The sequence below is a fragment of the Helianthus annuus genome, chromosome 16 (assembly GCF_002127325.2).
Source record: "Helianthus annuus cultivar XRQ/B chromosome 16, HanXRQr2.0-SUNRISE, whole genome shotgun sequence".
Classification (NCBI taxonomy): Eukaryota; Viridiplantae; Streptophyta; class Magnoliopsida; order Asterales; family Asteraceae; genus Helianthus; species Helianthus annuus.
The window spans coordinates 178,292,596-178,318,858 of record NC_035448.2 but is presented as its reverse complement, the minus strand read 5'-3'; the positions used below and the strand labels follow the sequence as shown (position 1 = coordinate 178,318,858).

The following is a 26,263-nucleotide window of genomic DNA, read 5'->3' as shown; positions in this document are numbered from 1 at the left end:
GGAATATCGAAATATTTATTCATATTGTAATCATAAAAATATTTCTCCTTAATTTTTTACTTGGGCAGAGAAATCGATTGCTACAGATAAATTCACCGACGGGCATATGCGTGAGTGAAGATAGGATCAGTCAATACTCTGTCAATGTTCTTAGGGTCGATCGGACCAACCGAAGTGCGACCTGGAGGGCCAGGTGGTTTGGTTAGGGGTTGGTGAACCGCAGTGGCGAAGCTTGAGATTTCCGACCGGGGGGTCGAAAACGTATATACCCAAAAATTTTCTATAAAGCAGGGGTCGAAAACGTATATACCCAAAAATTTCTATACGAAAACTACATACTTTCCACTACTGAGCGAAAAGTTCGGGAGGTCAGCCGCCCCCTCCCGCCCCCACTATCCTTCGCCCATGGTGAACCGGATCACAGCAAACCACACAATATTTATAGAACCGAGCAACGGCGAAGCTTGAGATTTCTGACTGGGGTCGGAAGTCACTGGACCTAAAATTATACATAAAAAATTATAAAACCATGGAGTCGAAAACATATATACCTAAAAAATTCTATATAAAAACTACATACCGAACACTACTGAGCGAAAAGTTCGGGGAACCCCCCACACACACTATGCTACGTTATGAAACCGAGTCAAACTGGGTTGAGCCACAACAGTTTTGAGACTTTATTCAGTATTTTGTAAATCTATAACTCATACAATTGTTGAATTGACGAATCAATATTTAGTTTTTAAATATCACTACTTGTAATACCAACATACAAAATAATTTATTTATTCATATAATTACCTTTAGTTAAATTTTCTTTTTTAAACGTAAGAATACATTAATCTAAGCTTAAGAATACATCAATCTCACTAAACTAAAATTAAGAATACATTAATCTGTCTAGACAGTTGATTTTTTATATGATTTGTATTCCTTGAGCATCTTTATAGAAGAAAAAACCGACAATAGGTAAAAATGAGGTAAAAATCCTTTTAAATGTAATTGGCTCTTGCCACATATATCCTTAGCTGGAAAGAGGACATCTGTTTCAAAGAACAGAAAAAATAATATGTTGGTGAGATTTAGGATGACAATGACAAAATAACCTCCTAATTATAAATCAAAATATTTTGATTGGGTAATACAACAAGCATTCAGGTATGAAATCGAATAAGAAAACGGTTTTAAAATTCTTTTACGGTTTATAGGTGTATGATAATCATAACAAATATAATTAATGAAATTTGAGTACTTCATAATAGGAAGTGTAAACAAGCCAAGAAGCCTGTAAGCTATTTAAGATCGGCTTGTTATGACCTCAAATCGAGCTGAGCTTAAATGAGCTCAAGCTCGAGTTTCACTTGTTGAGCTTGAGCTGGTTCGCAAGCCTAAACAAGTATTTATTATATATAATTTTTATTTAACTAGAATTACGACCCGCCGCAATGCGGCGGGGATTCTTTAGTTATAACTAAGTCGATTTAGGACGCGCATGTTATGTTGAACCTTTCAAACGGGAAAAAATAGACGATGTAAAAACGTTCACCCACACATGTACGTTGCGTCGTGTTAACTCGCAAAATTTAGAACGAAACATAAAAACGTTAAACCAAAGACGCACGTTTCGATGTGTTTAGTCACAAAATTTTTGAACGAAGCATAAAGCGAAAAAATTTGCGGAAAATAAAAATTATAAAGGACCAAAGTTGAAAGTAAAAAAAGTTGTGAGGATAGATTGCAAAAGATAAAAAGTTTTATGTTAAAAGTAAAAAACAAATAGTTTTGCGTTAAAGGTAATTTATGAAATACATTTGAGTGAAAAGTTAAAAAATCATTTTTTTTAAAAACCATCAAAGCCAAGGTTACGACAATCATATGCATAACCATATGAAATACATTTGAGTGAAAAGTTAAAAAATCATTTTTTTTTAAAAACCCTCAAAGCCAAGGTTACAACAACCATATGCATAACCATTTTTTCTTTGGAAAACTCTCAAAGGCAAGATTACAACAAATAAGTAAAAAAAATCAAAGTGGTTAAATCGCAAAAGATGGAAACTTTTGAATTAGAAGTGAAAAATCAAATTAATTAAAGGGGTTAAATTGTATAAGATGAAAACTTTTGAATTAGAAGTGAAAAATAAAATTAATCAAAGGGGTTAAATTAACAAAGATTAAAACTATAAACTTAAATTGTCAAAGATTAAAACTTTAAGGTTAAAAATGAAACAAAGATTAAAACTTTATACTTAAATTGTGAAAGATTAAAACCTTAGGGTTAAAAAGGAAAATTCCAAATTTTTTTTGAAAATCTCCCAAAACCAATTGTATAACCTTGATATGCATAAGTTTGTTGCTTCTTTATAAGGTTATAATATATCTATATAATACTATTATTGTATATAAAAATATGATATATATATATATATATATATATATATATATATATATACATATATATATATATCATGGTTGTAAAAGTCCCGCCTAGGCTCCGAGTACTCCCCGAGTACTCGCTACAAGGTAGGCTGCCGAGGCACGAGTACTGGTCTCCCAGGCCAATTACTCCCCGAGTAATCTCCGCCTTAGCCGAGTACTTCCCGAGTACTCCCGAATCCGACTAGGGAGCGCCTAGCGACTTTTGCAACCATGATATATATATTCCTGTACTAATAAATGAAAAACTTTTTTAGATACGTGTCACTTTCTGTTGTTTTCTCACCTTATTTTTTTATTTATCCCTCATATTAAATAATAATAATAATAATAATAATAATAATAATAATAATAATAATAATAATAATAATAATAATAATAATTTTAAACAAAAGCTAAATAAGAATGAATATTTGTTTTTCTATAAACAATATTAAACAAAAATTTAAATAAGGATAAATGTTTGTTTTTTATATAATCATAAAGTTATATCGCGAGTATTATGAGTAGATATGTATACTTTTGAGTTCGGTGATTGAAACTATGGTAAATTAAGAATCAAAGGTTCCTCTTTCATATATACTTAATAATTGTATTATTGTCTTTTTCACTAGAATAAATAATTATTCTAAGTCCGGGGCATATGCTTCTATCAAATTATACGTGTTTTTAGACGCATCGCTATAATGGTTTGAACTCATCATTATAGTCGCACAATTCTTTCAAATATCAAATCTAGATAACTTAGTTTCATCTTTGTAATATTAGGCGTACTCTAATAATTAGTTCAAACCAATCATTTATCGTATATTGCATCAACATTTAGAAAGAATACAATTTTAAAATATAACAATACCATACTTATTCAAAGAGAATTTAATTCTCAATTTTACATAACTCATAAAAAATAATGAAATATATAAAAATGTGGGGATCGATCTCCACCTTTTTGTACCGTAAACGTTCTTGAATACAAATTTGAGACGAGTCTTTTATGAATGAAATAAACAAATAAGCATGAAGATGTATAAATCTAACTAAAATCATTGTATTTCATAATTTGGATGCATCATAAAAACGGGATTCAACCCCAAGTAATACATGTGTTTTTTTACCTAATATGAAATAAATAAACAAACTAAAATGTTATAATAAGTAAATAGTACATCAAAGTTCATTTTTATAAGATAAATCTTGACGACTACATGTGTTAACATATGACATTATATTTCTATTCAACAAGTGCAATATACGAGTTTTTTTAAAGATATATTTTTCTGTTAGTTGTTATATAAAATTACATTTATGCAGCACATGTAATACACGAGGTTTAAACCTAGTAATATATATATATATATATATATATATATATATAGAGAGAGAGAGAGAGAGAGAAATTGGCCTGTAATAATCCCTGGTAGACATCATTGGCAATTGACAACCCACTTTTGAATATTCCCCATGCGAGTCCAACCTTTCACCTATTTTTCTTCTACCGGTCCCCGGTTAAAACACTTAACGTTAAGTTTTTTTCCGAATTACAAACAAATGTTTTAACGCTTTTGATCAGAACGACGATACGGGTCAATTGATGTAAAACTGACAAGTGGAGGAAAATAGGTGAAATGTTGGACTGGCAGGGGGAATATTTAAAAGTGGGACTGCCAATTGCCAATTATGTCTACTAAGGATTATTACAGACCAATTTTCCATACATATATATATATATATAAGGATTATAATTACGAATATTTATATTAATATTATATGCAAATAGTTATAACGAGGCTGGTTATTATACAAATTGTCTTAACGTACACTGTGTACGAGATACAGTATCAACATGCGATTTTTTTGTGAACATGCGACTTTTGTTTTTCTTTTTCAGGGAAAAATTACAAGTTTTGTCCTTTATCTTAATACCACTTATCAGGCGGTGTCCTTTTTAATGAATTTTGACAACTTTTGCCCTTTACAAGGAATTTTGTTGCACGTTTTGTCCTTTAGGCTTAACCGAGTTAGATTTTCTTGTTAAATCTAATCACCTAATGGTATTTTAGTCTTTTTACCCATTTATTTAATATTATTTAAAACAATAAAACAAAATATTTTAGTGTTGACTTTTGAAATAAATGGGTAAGAAGACTAAAATACCCTTAGGTGACAAGATTTAACAAGAAAATCTAACTGGGTTAAGCCTAAAGGACAAAACGTGCAACAAAATTCCATGTAAAGGGCAAAACTTCTCAAAATTCGTTAAAAAGGACACCGCCTGATAAGTGCTATTAAGATAAAGGACAAAACTTGTAATTTTTTCTTATTTTCAGCAACATTCGAATTTTTTTTTAACATGCGATTTTTGGTTTTTTTCAACATGCAAGTTTTTTCTTTCTAGGGTTATAACATACGAACTTGCCATAGCATACGCTTCGTACATTAAAATATTTTGTACGATACACTTTTTCTAGTTATAAATATATATAAATAAAAAATACATAATTAAGCTGACTTGTAGTGGCATGAAATGGGCCGTAAACTAACACAACGTTTGATGCTTTGAATATGGATATTTTAGACTAGGTTATCACCCGGGTGCTACCCGGGTTGGAGAAAACGATTAAGATAAATATTAAGTGTACAAATAAAGTAAAATACAAAGTCTCATGTTACATAAATTAGTGATACAGTGGATACACAATTTAAAGATAGTCGAGTCCCTTTGAAGATGCATATCCTTCGAGTTACCAAAACCTTTCCCGTAGTAAATTGAATTCCCTTTACAAAAAAAAAAAACAACCAAATTATAAGTGTTTATGTATATAATATAAACTTTAGTGTCGATACTATATAATATAAACTTTGTTGTCGATACTAAGCTTGCCTAAGTAGCATTGCCTAGGTACTGTACATTTTAAGTCAGTCTTGTACTTTGTCTCATATTTGTCGTCTTTTAAAATGTAAGGCATTTAATCTACATATTAAAAGACCAAAAGATGTTGTAAACTATTTAAATAATATGTACATAAAAAGAGTAGCCACCACATACCCGAGACCCCAACACGACTGCAACATCCAATAACAAAATTGTAAACACGCTAAATGAGAGGTGGACTCAAATGCATAAAAACCTCATAATGTGCAGACGTGTGTTAGAATGATAGAAAAAAGACCTTCACTTAATATGTGTCTTCAAAAATAGGATAACCCAATTATTATATTTGCCCATTTCAAGAAGAGTCTTATTTGAAAATAAGAAAAAACATTGACTTTAGTTCTGTTTTGGCTATTCTTTATCAAACTTGTAACAATTCATCTTAATTATCAACTTACATTTGAAATCTGGTATGACATTACCCGAACATCAACTGATTGTTGCCCATTACAACTTCCACCAGCAATGTATTGCTTTTCATCTACGATGACTACACCATGGTACAATACAAGATGGAAAACAAAAGCTAATTTGATATGCATGTAAGTCAATCAACTGATATAACATTACATATAAACAAACGCACTCCCACTTGCAGTTTAAAAACTTAATGAAGAGAAAATATGTACATTGATTCAATCTATAGTGATCATCACCAGGTCAATTTACTTGTACAAACAGAAGAACAATTGGAGAAAATAAGAAATGAATATTATTAGACATACACATGTGCGAAGTTTTGATAAATTAATTACTCATAGAGAAACATCTTTAATAGCTCTGGCGTCTTCTCATCATAACGGCTTTAAGAAACACATTGAGCAAGAAGCTATTTCACCATGCCACTTAAATATAATTAAAAAGGCAGCCATGTCCTTTAGCAATAAGCCCAACACTAAAAGTAAACAACTTTAATTGTTCAATAATGACCTAATAATGATAATAGAACCACATTAAAAAAGTAAACCCATTGAAAACAAAGATTAATAGAGCAACATCTGTTGATATAAAGAAGAAAATGATGGTCTAATGGGATTTAGGGGTCCATTAGGGTAATAATTATTGCTAATGAAACATCTATGAAAATAGATTACCAGAAATTAAGCTCCTGCATTAAACTTGATCTCTCTGCAAAAGCACTTTTCACACAATTCCACCATTGAAGCCCTAAAGTCTTCATATGAATCGCTCGAATCTTTGCCACCACATCCGTCGCTTACAAATCCCTACGAAATACATTCAAATTTCCAGTATGGTAAATTAGAATAAAAAAAATTGATTGATCGAATTTCCAGTATGGTAAATTAGAATCAAAACAAAGATTGGTATAGTTATGATCTTAGGGAAAAACTATTGCCAGCTTACCATATGTTCTGTAGAGATTTAAAACAACTGGTCCGATTAAATCCATATCTCTTTTATTACATCTGGCTTCTACCTACAACATATGTGTTCAAATTATAATCCAATAAAATATTACTTTTTTATAGACTAAAAGAAGGAAATAACATAGCAATTTATATTCAACCTGGTCCGTATAACAAACATAGAAATCCCCATCCAATCAACTTCAGGATCTTGATACCAAAACCAAAGCAACTGGTGACATCTCAAAAGTTCGTTCTCCTTAACCTTCAAGGACTTTTCCAAGAGCTGTTGTGGTAAAAATAACATCAATATAGATCAATGTTATGTCAAAATAGATATAAACTTATGCTATTGTTAATATATAGCTAAATTGCTTTTTAATAAATGACTATGAACCTATTAGAAGCATATTACTCACCATCCACCAAATGTTGTCGAGATTAGATATTGCACCAAATGTTATTGAATCATATAAAAAACATCTAATAAGTCCGTCCACAGAAACAAAATCATAATACTCAGTCAGTTGCATCCAATAAAGTGATGGTGAATTATCATACCTGTGGAATTTCTTTTTACTTTCGCCCCATTTGTGCATCATCAATGAGTAAAGAAATAACATCTTCTTGGCTAATATGTCGCACCAGTCTACAAATCAAACCCATCAAGAAAGCATCAATGGAGCCGAAAGAACCTACAAACACAAAAACAACAACTGCAACGACGGTTGTACGATTCCATTGAGGCTCAGGCCTAAGATAAATACGAATAGAATGAACATTAGATGAAACCAACTTAACAACCGTTACCAAGCGCTCGACCAAAACAACTTAACAAAAGATTTGTGCAACAATATTAGAACGGTGAATCACATGTGTAATGCAAAATCAACGGCTTAGCTAATTTCCTAGTTATTACTCGTACCTGAGCCGGAATCCGTGATTCACCAGGGTTCTTTTTGTCTTCTCACGTAGATGGGTCGATGTTTGTTCGAGCAAAACTTGCAGCCTAAATCATTAAAACCAAATTCCATGTAAACCTGAAATTCAGTTTAAGAAATGCTAAGATTAGGCAAATTCATATCAAGTATTATGTAACACCTCGAAAAATTTCGTCCAATAATGTCTTGACACGTGTCATAAGGTTCCGGTATGTGAAAACAAACTTTAGAGGGACTAAAAGTGACAAACAGTGAAAACTATGGAACGTAAGGGTCCAAAGTGTCAACAATGGATAAATAGACTCTATGATAACCCTACATAATGTTCATAACCTTAAACGGATGGTTCATGGATCATACGACGCGGAAATTGCACCAAAGTGAGAAATTACAAACTATAGGGGCCAAAAGTGTCAACATGTTTAATTTATACCTCTGAGTGAACTTTTGGCAGACCCGAAGCCTTGAGAAGCTAAAATATACTCACTAGAATATGTGGTTAAAATTTCGTGAAGTTTCGTCATCGTATGAGAAAGTTATGGCCAAAACCGTACTTGAGGGGCTAAAAGCGTCAACGTCAAATTTCATGGCTTTTCGGTTGAGCGCAAAGTTATCGAGGACATTACCATGTAGGTAAATGTCCTAAGGTTCTTAAAAACCAAGATTTAGGGTTTACGAGTCAAGATATGAAGCCGAAACATCGCATACAAGTTCAGGGACCAAAGCTGCCAAGTTGGAAACTTGTTTGGCTGAACAGGAGGTCAGGCGACCCGCCTGGACTGACCCAAGCGGGCCGCGTGGGGCTGCCAGTGACAGAATTCGCGAAAATGGTTGATTTGAGTCCGAAATTGAGTGCTAACCAGCTGGTATCACCTCCATAAATCACCAATAAGATGCCATGCATGCCTAGTGCCACAGTAACCTTCAATTTCAGCTTTAAATCAGTTCACAAGACCATTTCTTGGGCATTTGCAATTGTGATCAAGAACTCTCTACTCTCAAGAAACTCTCAAAACATCTCTGGAGCATTTCTGGACATCAAGGCCGATTCCTAGTGTTCCCTAAGCATCAATAGGACCTTGGTAAGCTTCTAATTCAGTCCTAAATTCGTTCTTGCATCGATTATTAGTAAAAGTCAAACTGATTGTTCATATACTTTGACTTTCTGATTAAACGAGTTTCACTCAGTCACTTCTCAAATTGAAACCAGATATATGTTGGTATTTATGTGGGAAACAAACCCTCAAAAGGGTATTATCTGAATCCCACTATATGCATGCTAATTGTCGAGTCAAACGTGTTTCTAAAAAGTCAACAGAAGTGATTTTTGCAAAAATAAGCTTGAATGGTAATGTAAATGACATGCAATCTGTTTGATCATCATAGATAGCTTTGTAATGAATATAAGAATGTGTTTTGCCACGATCAACTCGACAATCTTTAGTATAGATACGAATCGGAACCGAAAGTCCTATAAAACGACTATTTCGTAGACTATCGATTCGGATTCGTACATGCATGTTTGAGATCTGTATTGGAAAGTATTTTTGACCATTTTTATTTTGGTAAAACTCTCTGGAATTTTGTTGCTTGAGTCTATACTTAGCCGATTCATTTGCATGTTTCCGATTATGCTTAAAAGTTGACTATTTTGCCCTTTTTGATATAAAACGTGATTTTTGGAAAAGTGAAAGAGTAGAAATCTTTATTTCTATTATATAAACTTGCACCGAAAATTTCGGATCAGTTGGTGGTCCAGATTTTGAGTTATGGCCATTAGCGTAAAACTATGTTCTTAAGTTACATAAACGGCCCTTTTCGCGTATAACCCATTTCTGGCCACGTTTTGATACAAAAATTTTTACCCACTGATGTTATATAATATTTTGGGATTTTAGATGATTTTTATTTAATTTTTGGCTGGTCGTATCTTAGATCGCTTAGTTATTTCGGCTTATGTCGGTTTTGACCGTTTTAGCCATAAAATGAGTTTTATACATCCTTTTGACCCGAAACCTTTTTCTACTGATTTTATATGTTAAATAAATTATTTTAAGTGTTCTGCAAATATAAAAATCCCAGATTTATTTTGAAAACCCGGAAACGCCTTTAAATCGTATTTTAAGCGTTTTTAGCGCATAGTAAGCGTATTACTCATTTTTAACATATAAGACTTATACCTACTGATGTAAATTGCATATTTTCATATGATAACAGTAAGTATAATATGTTGAACTCAGATTTCCAGTTTTGGCATTTTTAGCCCTTGTGAAATTACTAAAATACCCCTACGGTGCATAGTTTGGTTTTAAATGATAAATTTGATATATGGGTCATACCCTACTGTTATAACATGTTAAATTAAGTATATTTACTGTATGAACCAGACCCGAAACTCAGACTTCTAATTTTACTCCTTCATGATCTTTTAAATGACCAAAATGCCCTTCTAAGGCATAAATTGAGTTTAAAATTATCCCGGGCAATATAGAACATAACTTACTGATATTATATCATATTTAAAGCATATTATCTCAGGGAACTTGCATTTGACTCTTTTGGCCACCCGTAACGCCCTTTTTGTGTTCGGTTCGGTTTACGTAACTAGTTTGCGTAAATTGACCGAAACGGGTCAAACGTTATCATTTTTATCTCAAAATCCAAAATGTATTTAGTATACCCATATTATACAAGTGTTCAAACTTGTCGGGTCTAAATCACATTCTATCCGGTCTTTCGCTTAATCGTGCGTAAACCGTATCGTTCTTAAAACTAACCGGTCAAAGCTTAGGCTTAAATAAAAGACCCGTTAGAAATCTAATAGGTTATTATAAACCTTTGTTCCAGATTAGGAGGCCCAGTAAAAGCTACCACACTTACCGATTGTGTTACATACTTGCTCAGGTAAATACATTTTGACTTATTTTCCCTATACGGGCTTGGGGTACGGTATTTAAAATACCGCTTGATCGGGCACACAAGTCCTGCGCCTTATGGGTGTACAGTCTTGAATAGCTTGTGCGACTCGTTTAAACAGTCTTGTCTTACTTTAGGCTTTGGGGGGTTATTGACCGTGTCCCGGATATCCTTGGCATTATCTTACGAGATGGCCACGACCAGAGCACGGGGTGTAGGCGTACACTCGGCGTGTATAACTCTTTAATGTGGTGTGTCATTTAATCTTTAGCCCGGACAGTAGATCCCGGGCCACCAAAGATACGAGTGCATGTAAATCGTTCACAAGTTTATATTACATAATTATCCCAAGTTAATAAAAATATTTATGCCTTGTGCATTTAAATCAATTTTCAATCATTTTCAAAATGAGTCGGTTGATTTGTATTTACCAGTGTAAACTGACGTACTTTTCCCAAAAGGTTAAGTGCAGGTACTATACGAAATAGGCTGGCTGTTTCCTAAGAGCGTCCACTATAGTCTCGCAAGCTCGGACGACAAAATATCTGTTGAACGATTTTTATCTTATTTTATTTGATCCGCCTGTGGATCCGTTTCAACTACTGTGATATTATTATTGCACTTTATTTAAAAGTTGAAATGTATCTATTCTGCTTCCGCTGTGCATTATTATATTGTGTTGATTGTCTATGACGATGCCAACTACGTCACTGTACCCCACACCGGGCCCACCGGTGACACGTGGAAACCGGGGTGTGACAGGTTGGTATCAGAGCCAACGCTGAGTGAATTAAACACTATCCTAATGTGTTTAATCTCAGTTACACAATTGCACATTCCTCGATTTTCGAGTCTAGACAAAGAACTTAGGAAATGTTCAACATTTCGTTTATTTTATTTTATTTTTATTATTAGCTTTGTCTTATATAGTTTGTTGTGCAACTTGTTTAAATTTTGACAGGATCATTATGCCGCCACGTATGAGAGGTCAGGGAGGATTCGCTACATCTCACGACCATGAGGCAGGACCTTCACACAGGCGAGCCCCGTCAGCTACGCACAACACTGCAGCCAATGATCTTTGGGGATCATTCGCCGAGCCGGCTAGACACTCGGTGTCTATGAGCACTTCGCCATCACTACCCCAATCATTTGGGCCCCACTCGGAGAATGGGCCCCATGGTTCTCATGGATCTTATATACCTCTTCATCAGTCGCCTCACCAATACCCAACACCAGTTTACCAGGGTATGTATAACCCTGATGCTTATTTGGACGAGCCGGTGGGTCATAACCCACTAGGACCGGAGGACCACTTTCCTGGTGATCACGAGATGGAAGTTGACGAGGATACGGACCCTTCACTGCCACCGTCAGGTACGCCTAACCATCCCATCGAGATATCGGATGGGTCACCATTTAGGGGATCACCCTACAATGGTGTGGACAGCTTTCAGGAGAGATTTCGGCAGCACGATTGGTATTACACCCCCAGCCGCCACAACTCTCCGATGCTCCAGTCACACCATGGATCGCCGGTGCACTCGCAGCACCACTCTCAGCAGCAGCAGCTTCAGCAGCCGCCTCTGCAGTAGGACCTATCTGAGGCCCTCTGGCGCGACGTGATCACTCTGTCGCCACCGCCACCACCAGTTCTGCCTCCTCCGCCTCAGAGGCCAAGGAGGAATGCGCGTATGTCTACGCGAGGAGGGATTCGCATTGGCACCCCTCCACACGTTGGTAGCAGCCGCTACACGCCTCTTCACGAGGAGTCCGAGACGGGAGAGTCTCCGCATCCCGTATCGGAGGTCACTTCAGTACCGATCCCGCCTCTGCCGCCGCAGAACTATGGAGAGCCGATTCCGGCTTATGCCAGCGCAGCTCATTTTAACCCATTCGAGCAGATTTTCCCCCAGGGTTACGACTAAACAGGAGACCCTTATTGGCAAGCTGCAAACTACAGCTCGCTTCCACCTAGTGGTCCATTTGGAGACACTTGGGCTGCTGGGCAGTCTACTTTTAGTTACCCTCCGGGTTACCAGCAGCCACAGCCACCGCAGCCGCAGTAGTACCAGCCACCGCCACCGGCGCCTATGTTGTCGCCGCCGCAGGTTCAAGAAATCCTGCATGGGATTAACAGCATGCGACGTGAGTTGCAACACGAGATGCGAGCTGACCGCCGACGCAACAGTGGCATGTTCAAGAAGGTGTTTGACTTACTCAAGGGTAAGAGTAAGAAGGATCATTGAATCCTTTGATTGTTATCTCATTTACTCATGTCCCTGCGTGGACATTTACTCCTGTACTCTACCCCTGCGTGGGTATATTTCCCTTATTCTACCCCTGTGTGGGTATGTTGTTCTGTTAACCCCTGCGTGGGTTTGTTTTGCTTAGTTGTTGTTGTTATTTGTTTAGCCCCTGCGCGGGCATGTTATTCATGTTATTTGAATTAAAGTCCCGTTTAGGGCAAAGATGTACTAGTTACTTTATTTGAAATTTGAAATGGTTAATTGGAATTTCTCATTTTAGTTATGTGCATGAATTTAATATTTAAATAATGGAAAATATCAAATTTTTTTTTTTTTGATTTGCCATTTTAATAAGAATCTTAGTAAGGTATAACTTAGCTTGAATGCCTTATTGACAGGCCTGGCCATGATGGTAAAACCTGGTTGAAAAGATTCAAGTCTCTGTTAACATCTGTAAACATGTTAACATTCCTGGCCAGGTGTGATTTGAAAAATCACACAAGCCACCCTTTTTAATAAATTATTTACAGATTATATCTGTACACAAGTCTGTTAATGACTCGATACCTACGGGTTATGACTATGTCATATAGTGGCAGTTGTGGTTTATGACTCTCTGTCTAGAAAATGATTATTTGTTTAATTATACAATTTATAATCCTATAAAAATCTAAATTTATAATTTAGTAATTGTCCGAAGTGACTAGGCCTATTGTGCCAATATATATTTCATTCCATGATATAGCTGCTAATAAAAACCTTGAATGAAATTAATTAAATTAACTATTATGGTTATTAATACCATGGTTAATAAATCGTCTAGGACGATAATGCTGCTAGGTTTCTAAATAGACCTTGTCCTTTATTGTAGCTTAAAGCTACAATGGCCAAATCGGAGGAGACCAACAGTCATTCTGGGGAACACTCAGATAATGCAAAGATTCACGTCACTGGTGCAGAGTTGCAAGCACTGATAAATAACGCTGTTGCCAAAGCTATGGATAGGCAATTCAGGGAATCTAGCAGTACTCGGAGCAGGACCCGAACAGTAACGCACATAAAGCCTAAGACTCATTCTGAGGCTCATAGTAAGCCACCTTCTAAAAAGAGTGAGCCGAAGAAGGATGAGGATGATAATCACTCCTCCAACCACAGCAGCATCCCAAAGCAAGAAGTTAAGATGAAGCATGATACGCACAGCAGGTCCTGTACGTACAAGTATTTCGTATCTTGCAAGCCCAGAGATTTCACTGGGGAAAAGGGAGCCGTCGATTGTATGACGTGGATTGATGAGATGGATACTGTGGTTGATATCAGCGGGTGTGCTGATAGGGATGTTGTGAAGTACGCGTCCCAGTCATTCAAGGGAGACGCGTTAGCATGGTGGAAGTCGCTTCTACAAGCTACTGGAAAGACCGCTCTGTATAGCATGACATGGGATCAGTTTGTAGCACTGATCAAGGAGAATTTCTGTCCGCAGCATGAGGTTGAAAGAATAGAATCGGATTTCGTATCCCTGGTTATGAAAAACCTCGATTGTCAGGCATATCTCACTACGTTCAACACCTTGTCTCGTTTAGTGCCTTATCTAGTGACCCCGGAGCCGCGTAGGATTGCTCGATTTATTGGGGGTCTGGCACCGGAGATAAAGGCAAGCGTCAAGGCTTCAAGGCCTACTACATTTAGATCAGTAGCCGATCTATCCCTCTCCCTCACTCAAGATGTCGTCAGATTGAGAGCTATTAAGAGCTCAGAAGAAAACAAAAGGAAACGTGAGGATGACACCTCACGAAGGCCTGAGAAACGACACAGAGGGAGCAACGACCACCAAAAAGGGTCGGGATCTAAGAAAGGAGATCGTCAGTCGGGTGAGAAACCCAAATGCAAGGTTTGTAGGAGGCATCACTTTGGGAGATGCAGGCAGGAGTCTAAATCCCAGTCTTCAGAGAAACGATGTGGAATCTGCAAGTCCACAGACCATAAAGCTGTGGATTGCAAGAAAATGAAGGATGCAACTTGTTTTGGTTGCAACGAGAAGGGGCACATTCGGCCCAACTGCCCAAAGAATGCGAAGAAAGCAGATGATGGGAAGAAGACTAATGCGAGAGTCTTCAGAATGGATGCCAAGGAGGCAGTTCTTGACGACAACGTCATTACGGGTACGTTTCTTGTAAATGATGTTTTTGCTAGAGTCTTGTTTGATTCAGGAGCCGATAAGTCGTTTGTAGATGATAAGTTTTGTAAATTGTTAAACCTTCCTGTTAAAACCTTAAGCGTGAAATATGAGGTGGAATTAGCCGATGGAACCATAGAAACCGCCTCGACTGTTTTAGATGGATGTGTTATATCCATTAGGAATCATTCTTTCCCGTTATCCCTGCTTCCCTTTAAGCTAGCTGGATTTGATATAGTGATAGGCATGGATTGGTTGTCGAGTAACCAAGCCCAGATTCTGTGCAACAGAAAGCAAGTAATAGTTAAGACTCCGTCTGGTGAGTCCCTTACTATTCAAGGAGATACCCATCATGGATTGCCGGAGCAAGTGTCCATGCTCAAGGCATCCAGATGCATGCAGAAAGGATGTGTCATTTATATGGCACAAGTTACCATTGATGAACCGAAGCCGAAGATTGAGGATATCCCTGTTATCTCAGAATATCCTGAGGTATTCCCTGAAGAGCTACCTGGTTTGCCACCAGATAGACAAGTAGAGTTTCGGATAGATATCATACCAGGCGCAGCACCTGTAGCAAGAGCACCATACAGATTGGCACCAACGGAGATGAAGGAGTTGAGGACGCAGTTGGATGATTTGTTAGCTAAAGGTTTTATTAGACCTAGCTCATCTCCTTGGGGAGCGCCAATCTTATTCGTTAAAAAGAAGGATGGTTCGATGCGTCTGTGCATCGATTACCGTGAGCTTAATAAAGTCACTATCAAGAATAGATATCCGTTACCCAGGATCGACGATCTGTTCGATCAGTTGCAGGGAGCAAGCTACTTCTCCAAGATTGACCTGAGGTCAGGTTATCATCAGTTGAAGGTCAAGGATGAAGACGTACACAAGACCGCGTTTAGGACTCGTTATGGACATTACGAGTTCCTAGTGATGCCGTTTGGGCTCACCAATGCACCAGCCGCATTCATGGATCTCATGAATCGTGTCTGCAAACCCTATTTAGATAAATTCGTTATCGTCTTTATTGACGACATCCTTATCTACTCGAAGAGCCAAGCTGACCATGAGAAACACCTTCGTTGTATTCTCAAACTTCTGCATCAAGAGAAGCTTTATGCCAAATTTTCGAAGTGTGAATTTTGGCTTCGAGAAGTCCAATTCCTTGGACATGTTGTAAGCGAGCGTGGTATCCAAGTAGATCCCGCTAAAGTAGAAGCAGTCATGAACTGGCAGGAGCCGAGGACTCCCACCGAGATTCGCAGTTTCCTCGGATTGGCAGGATACTATAGGCGATTTATCGAGAACTTTTCAAGAATTGCTGCGCCCCTAACTTCGTTGACTCGTAAGAAGATTAAGTTCGATTGGGGCCCTAAGCAGCAGGAATCCTTCGATATTCTGAAGAAGAAGCTGAGCAATGCGCCAGTGTTGACATTGCCTGATGGAATAGAAGAATTTGTGGTGTATTGTGACGCATCACATACGGGCATGGGTTGCGTACTCATGCAGAAAGGCAAAGTCATTGCCTACGCTTCCCGCCAGCTAAAAGTGCACGAGAAGAACTACACCACCCACGATTTGGAATTGGGTGCAGTTGTGTTTGCTTTGAAGCTATGGAGACATTACTTGTATGGAACCAAGTGCATAATTTATTCAGATCACAAGAGTCTTCAACACTTGTTCAATCAGAAGGAATTGAACATGCGTCAAAGGCGATGGATGGAAACTCTCAATGATTACGACTGCGAGATACGATACCATCCAGGCAAGGCAAATGTGGTTGCCGACGCCTTAAGCAGAAAGGAAAGGGTGAAACCAATCAGAATCAATGCCAAGCGCATTGAGATAAGGAATAATTTGAATGAAAGGGTGTTAGCTGCACAGAAGGAAGCTGTGTTGGAAGCTAACTATCCTGCAGAAAAGTTAGGAGTAACTGAGGAGCAGTTATCCTACGACAAAGATGGAATGCTACGACTAAACGGACGAATATGGGTTCCAGTCTATGGGGGACTTCGGGATGTTATCCTCCAGGAAGCCCACAGCTCTAAATATTCCGTTCATCCTGGAGCTGATAAGATGTACCAGGATTTGAAAGCAAACTACTGGTGGATTGGTTTGAAAAAGTCGGTAGCTGAACATGTAGCAAAGTGTTTGACTTGTGCGCAAGTCAAAGCTGAGCATCAGAAGCCGTCAGGTTTGCTTCAACAACCTGAAATTCCCAAATGGAAATGGGAAATGGTGACAATGGATTTCATCACCAAGTTGCCGAAGACGAAAAAGGGAAATGATACCATATGGGTCACAGTAGACAGACTGACTAAGTCAGCCTATTTTCTACCCATCAAGGAGACGTATAGCTCCGATATGTTGGCTCAATTATACGTCGATAAGATTGTAGCGCTACATGGTATACCTATATCTATTATCTCCGATAGAGATACTAGATATACGTCGCATTTTTGGAAGAGTTTCCAACAATCGTTGGGCACTCGTTTGAATTTTAGTACGGCTTATCACCCTCAGACCGATGGTCAGAGTGAGCGTACTATTCAAACTTTGGAAGACATGCTTCGTGCATGTGCGATCGATTTGGGTGGTAGTTGGGATAAGAACCTACCACTGATTGAATTCTCCTACAACAATAGCTACCATTCCAGCATAAAGGCTGCGCCTTTTGAGGCCCTATACGGTAGAAAGTGTAGATCGCCCATTTGTTGGGCAGAAGTTGGGGATGTCCAGTTGTCTGGACCAGATATCGTTTTTGAGACGACAGACAAGATCGTGCAGATACGCGATCGTTTGAAAGCTGCCAGGGATAGGCAGAAAAGTTATGCGGATCCTAAGCGCAAAGATTTTCACTTCGATGTAGGTGAAAAAGTATTGCTTAAAGTATCGCCCTGGAAGGGTGTGATGCGATTTGGAAAGAAAGGCAAGCTGAGCCCGAGATATATAGGACCTTTCGAGATTATCGAACATGTCGGGTCAGTCGCTTACAAGTTAAACTTGCCTGAAGAGCTTAGTGCTATTCATAATGTGTTCCACATCTGTAATTTGAAGAAGTGTTTCGCTGACGATTCACTGGTTATACCGCATACATATATACACATAGACGAGAGTCTGAAATTTGTGGAAAAACCTTTGTCGATTGAGGATCGACAGGTGAAAAAGCTTCGGAGGAAGCACGTGCCTATTGTAAAGGTCAAATGGGATGCCCGTAGAGGACCCGAATATACGTGGGAATTGGAATCCACGATGCAAGAAAAATATCCCCATTTGTTTCTGTAAATCTCGAGGTCGAGATTTCTTTTAAGGGGGTGAGGATGTAACACCTCGAAAAATTTCGTCCAATAATGTCTTGACACGTGTCATAAGGTTCCGGTATGTGAAAACAAACTTTAGAGGGACTAAAAGTGACAAACAGTGAAAACTATGGAACGTAAGGGTCCAAAGTGTCAACAATTCCACCATTGAAGCCCTAAAGTCTTCATATGAATCGCTCGAATCTTTGCCACCACATCCGTCGCTTACAAATCCCTACGAAATACATTCAAATTTCCAGTATGGTAAATTAGAATAAAAAAAATTGATTGATCGAATTTCTAGTATGGTAAATTAGAATCAAAACAAAGATTGGTATAGTTATGATCTTAGGGAAAAACTATTGCCAGCTTACCATATGTTCTGTAGAGATTTAAAACAACTGGTCCGATTAAATCCATATCTCTTTTATTACATCTGGCTTCTACCTACAACATATGTGTTCAAATTATAATCCAATAAAATATTACTTTTTTATAGACTAAAAGAAGGAAATAACATAGCAATTTATATTCAACCTGGTCCGTATAACAAACATAGAAATCCCCATCCAATCAACTTCAGGATCTTGATACCAAAACCAAAGCAACTGGTGACATCTCAAAAGTTCGTTCTCCTTAACCTTCAAGGACTTTTCCAAGAGCTGTTGTGGTAAAAATAACATCAATATAGATCAATGTTATGTCAAAATAGATATAAACTTATGCTATTGTTAATATATAGCTAAATTGCTTTTTAATAAATGACTATGAACCTATTAGAAGCATATTACTCACCATCCACCAAATGTTGTCGAGATTAGATATTGCACCAAATGTTATTGAATCATATAAAAAACATCTAATAAGTCCGTCCACAAAAACAAAATCATAATACTCAGTCAGTTGCATCCAATAAAGTGATGGTGAATTATCATACCTGTGGAATTTCTTTTTACTTTCGCCCCATTTGTGCATCATCAATGAGTAAAGAAATAACATCTTCTTGGCTAATATGTCGCACCAGTCTACAAATCAAACCCATCAAGAAAGCATCAATGGAGCCGAAAGAACCTACAAACACAAAAACAACAACTGCAACGACGGTTGTACGATTCCATTGAGGCTCAGGCCTAAGATAAATACGAATAGAATGAACATTAGATGAAACCAACTTAACAACCGTTACCAAGCGCTCGACCAAAACAACTTAACAAAAGATTTGTGCAACAATATTAGAACGGTGAATCACATGTGTAATGCAAAATCAACGGCTTAGCTAATTTCCTAGTTATTACTCGTACCTGAGCCGGAATCCGTGATTCACCAGGGTTCTTTTTGTCTTCTCACGTAGATGGGTCGATGTTTGTTCGAGCAAAACTTGCAGCCTAAATCATTAAAACCAAATTCCATGTAAACCTGAAATTCAGTTTAAGAAATGCTAAGATTAGGCAAATTCATATCAAGTATTATGTAACACCTCGAAAAATTTCGTCCAATAATGTCTTGACACGTGTCATAAGGTTCCGGTATGTGAAAACAAACTTTAGAGGGACTAAAAGTGACAAACAGTGAAAACTATGGAACGTAAGGGTCCAAAGTGTCAACAATGGATAAATAGACTCTATGATAACCCTACATAATGTTCATAACCTTAAACGGATGGTTCATGGATCATATGACGCGGAAATTGCACCAAAGTGAGAAATTACAAACTATAGGGGCCAAAAGTGTCAACATGTTTAATTTATACCTCTGAGTGAACTTTTGGCAGACCCGAAGCCTTGAGAAGCTAAAATATACTCACTAGAATATGTGGTTAAAATTTTGTGAAGTTTCGTCATCGTATGAGAAAGTTATGGCCAAAACCATACTTGAGGGGCTAAAAGCGTCAACGTCGAATCTCATGGCTTTTCGGTTGAGCGCAAAGTTATCCGAGGACATTACCATGTAGGTAAATGTCCTAAGGTTCTTAAAAACCAAGATTTAGGGTTTACGAGTCAAGATATGAAGCCGAAACATCGCATACAAGTTCAGGGACCAAAGCTGCCAAGTTGGAAACTTGTTTGGCTGAACAGGAGGTCAGGCGACCCGCCTGGACTGACCCAAGCGGGCCGCGTGGGGCTGCCAGTGACAGAATTCGCGAAAATGGTTGATTTGAGTCCGAAATTGAGTGCTAACCAGCTGGTATCACCTCCATAAATCACCAATAAGATGCCATGCATGCCTAGTGCCACAGTAACCTTCAATTTCAGCTTTAAATCAGTTCACAAGACCATTTCTTGGGCATTTGCAATTGTGATCAAGAACTCTCTACTCTCAAGAAACTCTCAAAACATCTCTGGAGCATTTCTGGACATCAAGGCCGATTCCTAGTGTTCCCTAAGCATCAATAGGACCTTGGTAAGCTTCTAATTCAATCCTAAATTCGTTCTTGCATCGATTATTAGTAAAAGTCAAACTGATTGTTCATATACTTTGACTTTCTGATTAAACGAGTTTCACTCAGTCACTTCTCAAATTGAAACCAGATATATGTTGGTATTTATGTGGGAAACAAACCCTCAAAAGGGTATTATCTGAATCCCACTATATGCATGCTAATTGTCGAGTCAAACGTGTTTCTAAAAAGTCAACAGAAGTGATTTTTGCAAAAATAAGCTTGAATAGTAATGTAAATGACATGCAATCTGTTTGATCATCATAGATAGCTTTGTAATGAATATAAGAATGTGTTTTGCCACGATCAACTCGACAATCTTTAGTATAGATACGAATCGGAACCGAAAGTCCTATAAAACGACTATTTCGTAGACTATCGATTCGGATTCGTACATGCATGTTTGAGATCTGTATTGGAAAGTATTTTTGACCATTTTTATTTTGGTAAAACTCTCTGGAATTTTGTTGCTTGAGTCTATACTTAGCCGATTCATTTGCATGTTTCCGATTATGCTTAAAAGTTGACTATTTTGCCCTTTTTGATATAAAACGTGATTTTTGGAAAAGTAAAAGAGTAGAAATCTTTATTTCTATTATATAAACTTGCACCGAAAATTTCGGATCAGTTGGTGGTCCAGATTTTGAGTTATGGCCATTAGCGTAAAACTATGTTCTTAAGTTACATAAACGGCCCTTTTCGCGTATAACCCATTTCTGGCCACGTTTTGATACAAAACTTTTTACCCACTGATGTTATATAATATTTTGGGATTTTAGATGATTTTTATTTAATTTTTGGCTGGTCGTATCTTAGATCGCTTAGTTATTTCGGCTTATGTCGGTTTTGACCGTTTTAGCCATAAAATGAGTTTTATACATCCTTTTGACCCGAAACCTTTTTCTACTGATTTTATATGCTAAATAAATTATTTTAAGTGTTCTGGAAATATAAAAATCCCAGATTTATTTTGAAAACCCGGAAACGCCTTTAAATCGTATTTTAAGCGTTTTTAGCGCATAGTAAGCGTATTACTCATTTTTAACATATAAGACTTATACCTACTGATGTAAATTGCATATTTTCATATGATAACAGTAAGTATAATATGTTGAACTCAGATTTCCAGTTTTGGCATTTTTAGCCCTTGTGAAATTACTAAAATACCCCTACGGTGCATAGTTTGGTTTTAAATGATAAATTTGATATATGGGTCATACCCTACTGTTATAACATGTTAAATTAAGTATATTTACTGTATGAACCAGACCCGAAACTCAGACTTCTAATTTTACTCCTTCATGATCTTTTAAATGACCAAAATGCCCTTCTAAGGCATAAATTGAGTTTAAAATTATTCCGGGCAATATAGAACATAACTTACTGATATTATATCATATTTAAAGCATATTATCTCAGGGAACTTGCATTTGACTCTTTTGGCCACCCGTAACGCCCTTTTTGCGTTCGGTTCGGTTTACGTAACTAGTTTGCGTAAATTGACCGAAACGGGTCAAACATTATCATTTTTATCTCAAAATCCAGAATGTATTTAGTATACCCATATTATACAAGTGTTCAAACTTGTCGGGTCTAAATCACATTCTATCCGGTCTTTCGCTTAATCGTGCGTAAACCGTATCGTTCTTAAAACTAACCGGTCAAAGCTTAGGCTTAAATAAAAGACCCGTTAGAAATCTAATAGGTTATTATAAACCTTTGTTCCAGATTAGGAGGCCCAGTAAAAGCTACCACACTTACCGATTGTGCTACATACTTGCTCAGGTAAATACATTTTGACTTATTTTCCCTATACGGGCTTGGGGTACGGTATTTAAAATACCGCTTGATCGGGCACACAAGTCCTGCGCCTTATGGGTGTACAGTCTTGAATAGCTTGTGCGACTCGTTTAAACAGTCTTGTCTTACTTTAGGCTTTGGGGGGTTATTGACCGTGTCCCGGATATCCTTGGCATTATCTTACGAGATGGCCACGACCAGAGCACGGGGTGTAGGCGTACACTCGGCGTGTATAACTCTTTAATGTGGTGTGTCATTTAATCTTTAGCCCGGACAGTAGATCCCGGGCCACCAAAGATACGAGTGCATGTAAATCGTTCACAAGTTTATATTACATAATTATCCCAAGTTAATAAAAATATTTATGCCTTGTGCATTTAAATCAATTTTCAATCATTTTCAAAATGAGTCGGTTGATTTGTATTTACCAGTGTAAACTGACGTATTTTTCCCAAAAGGTTAAGTGCAGGTACTATACGAAATAGGCTGGCTGTTTCCTAAGAGCGTCCACTATAGTCTCGCAAGCTCGGACGACAAAATATCTGTTGAACGATTTTTATCTTATTTTATTTGATCCGCCTGTGGATCCGTTTCAACTACTGTGATATTATTATTGCACTTTATTTAAAAGTTGAAATGTATCTATTCTGCTTCCGCTGTGCATTATTATATTGTGTTGATTGTCTATGACGATGCCAACTACGTCACTGTACCCCACACCGGGCCCACCGGTGACACGTGGAAACCGGGGTGTGACATATTACACTTGAATCTTACATGATAGAACGAAAGGACTCTTTGACTACATTAATGGGATGATTAACATTTGGTGGTTACACGATCAAAGTAATTTGATCAATCAAAAGGAATTTCCATCGATCTAACTCAACAACTAAAACAGATAATTTGTACCATAAAGATTAACTAAAATAATTCACCACAATAAGGTTATAATCGATAATAAAGACTACAGTAAACAAAACAAATATATAATATTATCATTAAATTCTAACACGGGTTTAAAACTGGTCCAAACCGAATCAGTTCGGTTTTAAAACTGGTTATTCAGAACCGGTTTATTTATAACCGATTCAGAAAACCGGTCCCAAAAACCAGTCCAAAAATCTGCAGAACGCTGTTGTAGTGCTACTGGTTGCTGTTTTCTCCGAACGCCCGAACCCAATCCAAAAAACTGCAGAACACTGCTGCTGGCGCTTTAGTTTCGCTGGTCCAAAACCTTTTTAAAAACTACAGCGACGCTGCCGGTGGTTGCATTTTTCACTAAAAAAACGGCGTTATTTTAAGGTTTTTCGTAAAAAAAAGCTGCATTTTTGAGGTTGTTTTGCTGAAAAACTGCAGTTTTTTGCCAAACCGGGTGCTGAAAAAACCTGCATTTTTTTACGTTTTTTTGCTGAAAAACATGTCTTTTTTCTGAAAACAACTGCAGGTTTTTGGCATTTATTTGCTGAAAAAACATGCTGTTTTGTTACCATCTTTTGCTGAAAAAACATGTTTTTTTTTGCTGAAAACAACTGCAGGTTTTTGGTTAATTTCAACCAAAAAATGTTGTTTTTTTTGGGTTTTTTTTTTGCTGAAAAAAACCAGATGTTTTATTGCCGTTTTTGCTGAATTAAAGTTGCCGAACATAAAATACGATTCATTGATAAAATACGATCCTATTCACCGAACATAAAATGTTTTTATATATAATGTTATTGGTTTTTCCCGGTTAACCAGTTTTTTTTAAATCGGTTTTTTTAACCGAGTTTGATACTCAAACTCCCAAAACCGCTTAATAACCTGTCGATCTCGGTTTCGAACCAAACCAGTTACATAAAAAACCAAATATCAAGGTTCTTGAAGACTCTGCTTTGATACAAAAAAACTTAATCATTCTTTTAGGATATCATGAAATCACGTTTAGGAAACTACAGATTCCATGATTAGAAAAAAAAACTTATTGTGAAAACACACGAAAGATGAACATTAATAGTTTGCAAAATCAAAGAATAAATATATGAAATCTGATAGAACTCTAAGTTGGAAGAACACACAAACCGTGAATCTCTTGTTGATCTCTTGATTGCAAAGTTTTGATACCTAGGGTTTAAAAAAAGAAGAGAGTGTAATCAGCTCTTTCAAAAACGTTGATGATCTGGTTATGTATAGAGGAAGTAATAGAAATAATGATGATAAAAACGAAAACTTACATTGATTAGATTAGTATTATAAGATTGATAAATATCCAACCAATTGATCTTGTTCGGTAGGAAATGTGAAGGAGAAGATGCTCTAGGGTTTCAATTAATTTATGTCTTCTCACCATTCATAAAACGAAAACATTTTGAAGAGAAGACCAGTTGCTTGGAATGGAGATGGAGAATGGAGATGGAGGCTCTCTAGGGTTTTGGAAAAGAAACACAGATAGATATCGTACAAATGGAATTCGGGTCAAAATTAAAGGAAACGGATCCCGCGTTAACCCATATACACGAATTTTGATGACCCGAATTTTTTGGAGCCAAAACCAATTTCTAGATTGCCTTAGGTGATGCCACATCATTTTGCAAGCCCCCATATCATGACACATAAGCCCTTATTTATCATGTTTATATATATATATATATATAGATTTGTATTTTTTATTTGGTTATTGGATTTTAATAATCCTAATGTTCACCTGTTAGCCGATAAGAATCCCAATTTTAAAAATTCACTCCAGCGATCCCAACTTATAAGAATTTGATCTCCATTGGCCCTTTTCTAACATAGGTGTACTTGAATCAATTAAGGAGTCTACAGGTGCATTTAAATCTAATGATGAAGTCAAATTCTTGTATGTTTGAAAAGGATCAATAGGGGCCAAATTTTTATAAGTTGGGATCGTTGGAGTGAACTTTTAAAGTTATGATTATTATCGGATAAAAGATGAAACTTATGATTATTAAAATCTAATAACCCTTTTTTATTTCAGTTATATCAAAAGTACGTATCAACACCGGAAACCTTTTGAGGATCTGATTCTTTTCTTTACAGAAACAAACCTTGTCTGAAAGTTATTTTCATAAATGTAATATTGAAAATCCAACTTTTATACAAAGTAATCATTGATAGATTGATAGTTGATACGGTGTGTGTTACGGAAAAAAGATAGGGTATATTTAGATCATCATTTTTTCCTTATTAAACTTCAATGGTTTAAAAGTTTGTAGGTTTTTTTTAACAATAGGTTAATTTACCCTATCTTTTTTCCGTAACACACACCCTATCAACTATCAATCTATTTTAATTAGGTTTCTTTTAACAATAGGTTAATTGACCCTATCTTTTTTCCGTAACGCACAACGACAAAATAAAATACATGAATATGCAACAATCACAATTCGTTGAAAATCTCTTTATAGCATTTCTCCTTCGTCACTTGACATGCTTCATTCGTTCTAAAGCCTCATTTATCCGCTTTTGTCCACCAACCTTTGTATTTGAAATGAGTAACAAATAACAATAAATAACAAAAATTGTCACCTCTACATGTATAGGAAACTACAATAATTCAACTACCGAGCTTACTTATCATCGTAAACTTGGGTTTTCTTTTTTGTTGTCTTACTCTTATAAGCCTCATTTATCCTCTTTTGTCCACCAACCTATGTATTCCCAAACAGATAAATCCGTGGTCTATACAATGTAAAGTCGTCTTAGGAAAC

The 26,263-nt window shown here is 36.8% G+C and overlaps 1 long non-coding RNA gene across 1 annotated transcript; it reads right to left on the bottom strand.

The window, feature by feature from the left end:
- Positions 1–7,326: 7,326 nt before the first annotated feature.
- Positions 7,327–24,952, bottom strand: LOC118487981. Its single transcript, XR_004883074.1, has 5 exons — positions 24,767–24,952; positions 24,615–24,656; positions 19,621–19,735; positions 7,664–7,778; positions 7,327–7,492 (listed from the first exon to the last, which is right to left on the bottom strand). It is a non-coding gene; the product is annotated as an uncharacterized LOC118487981 (long non-coding RNA).
- Between the last annotated feature and the right edge of the window lie 1,311 nt (positions 24,953–26,263).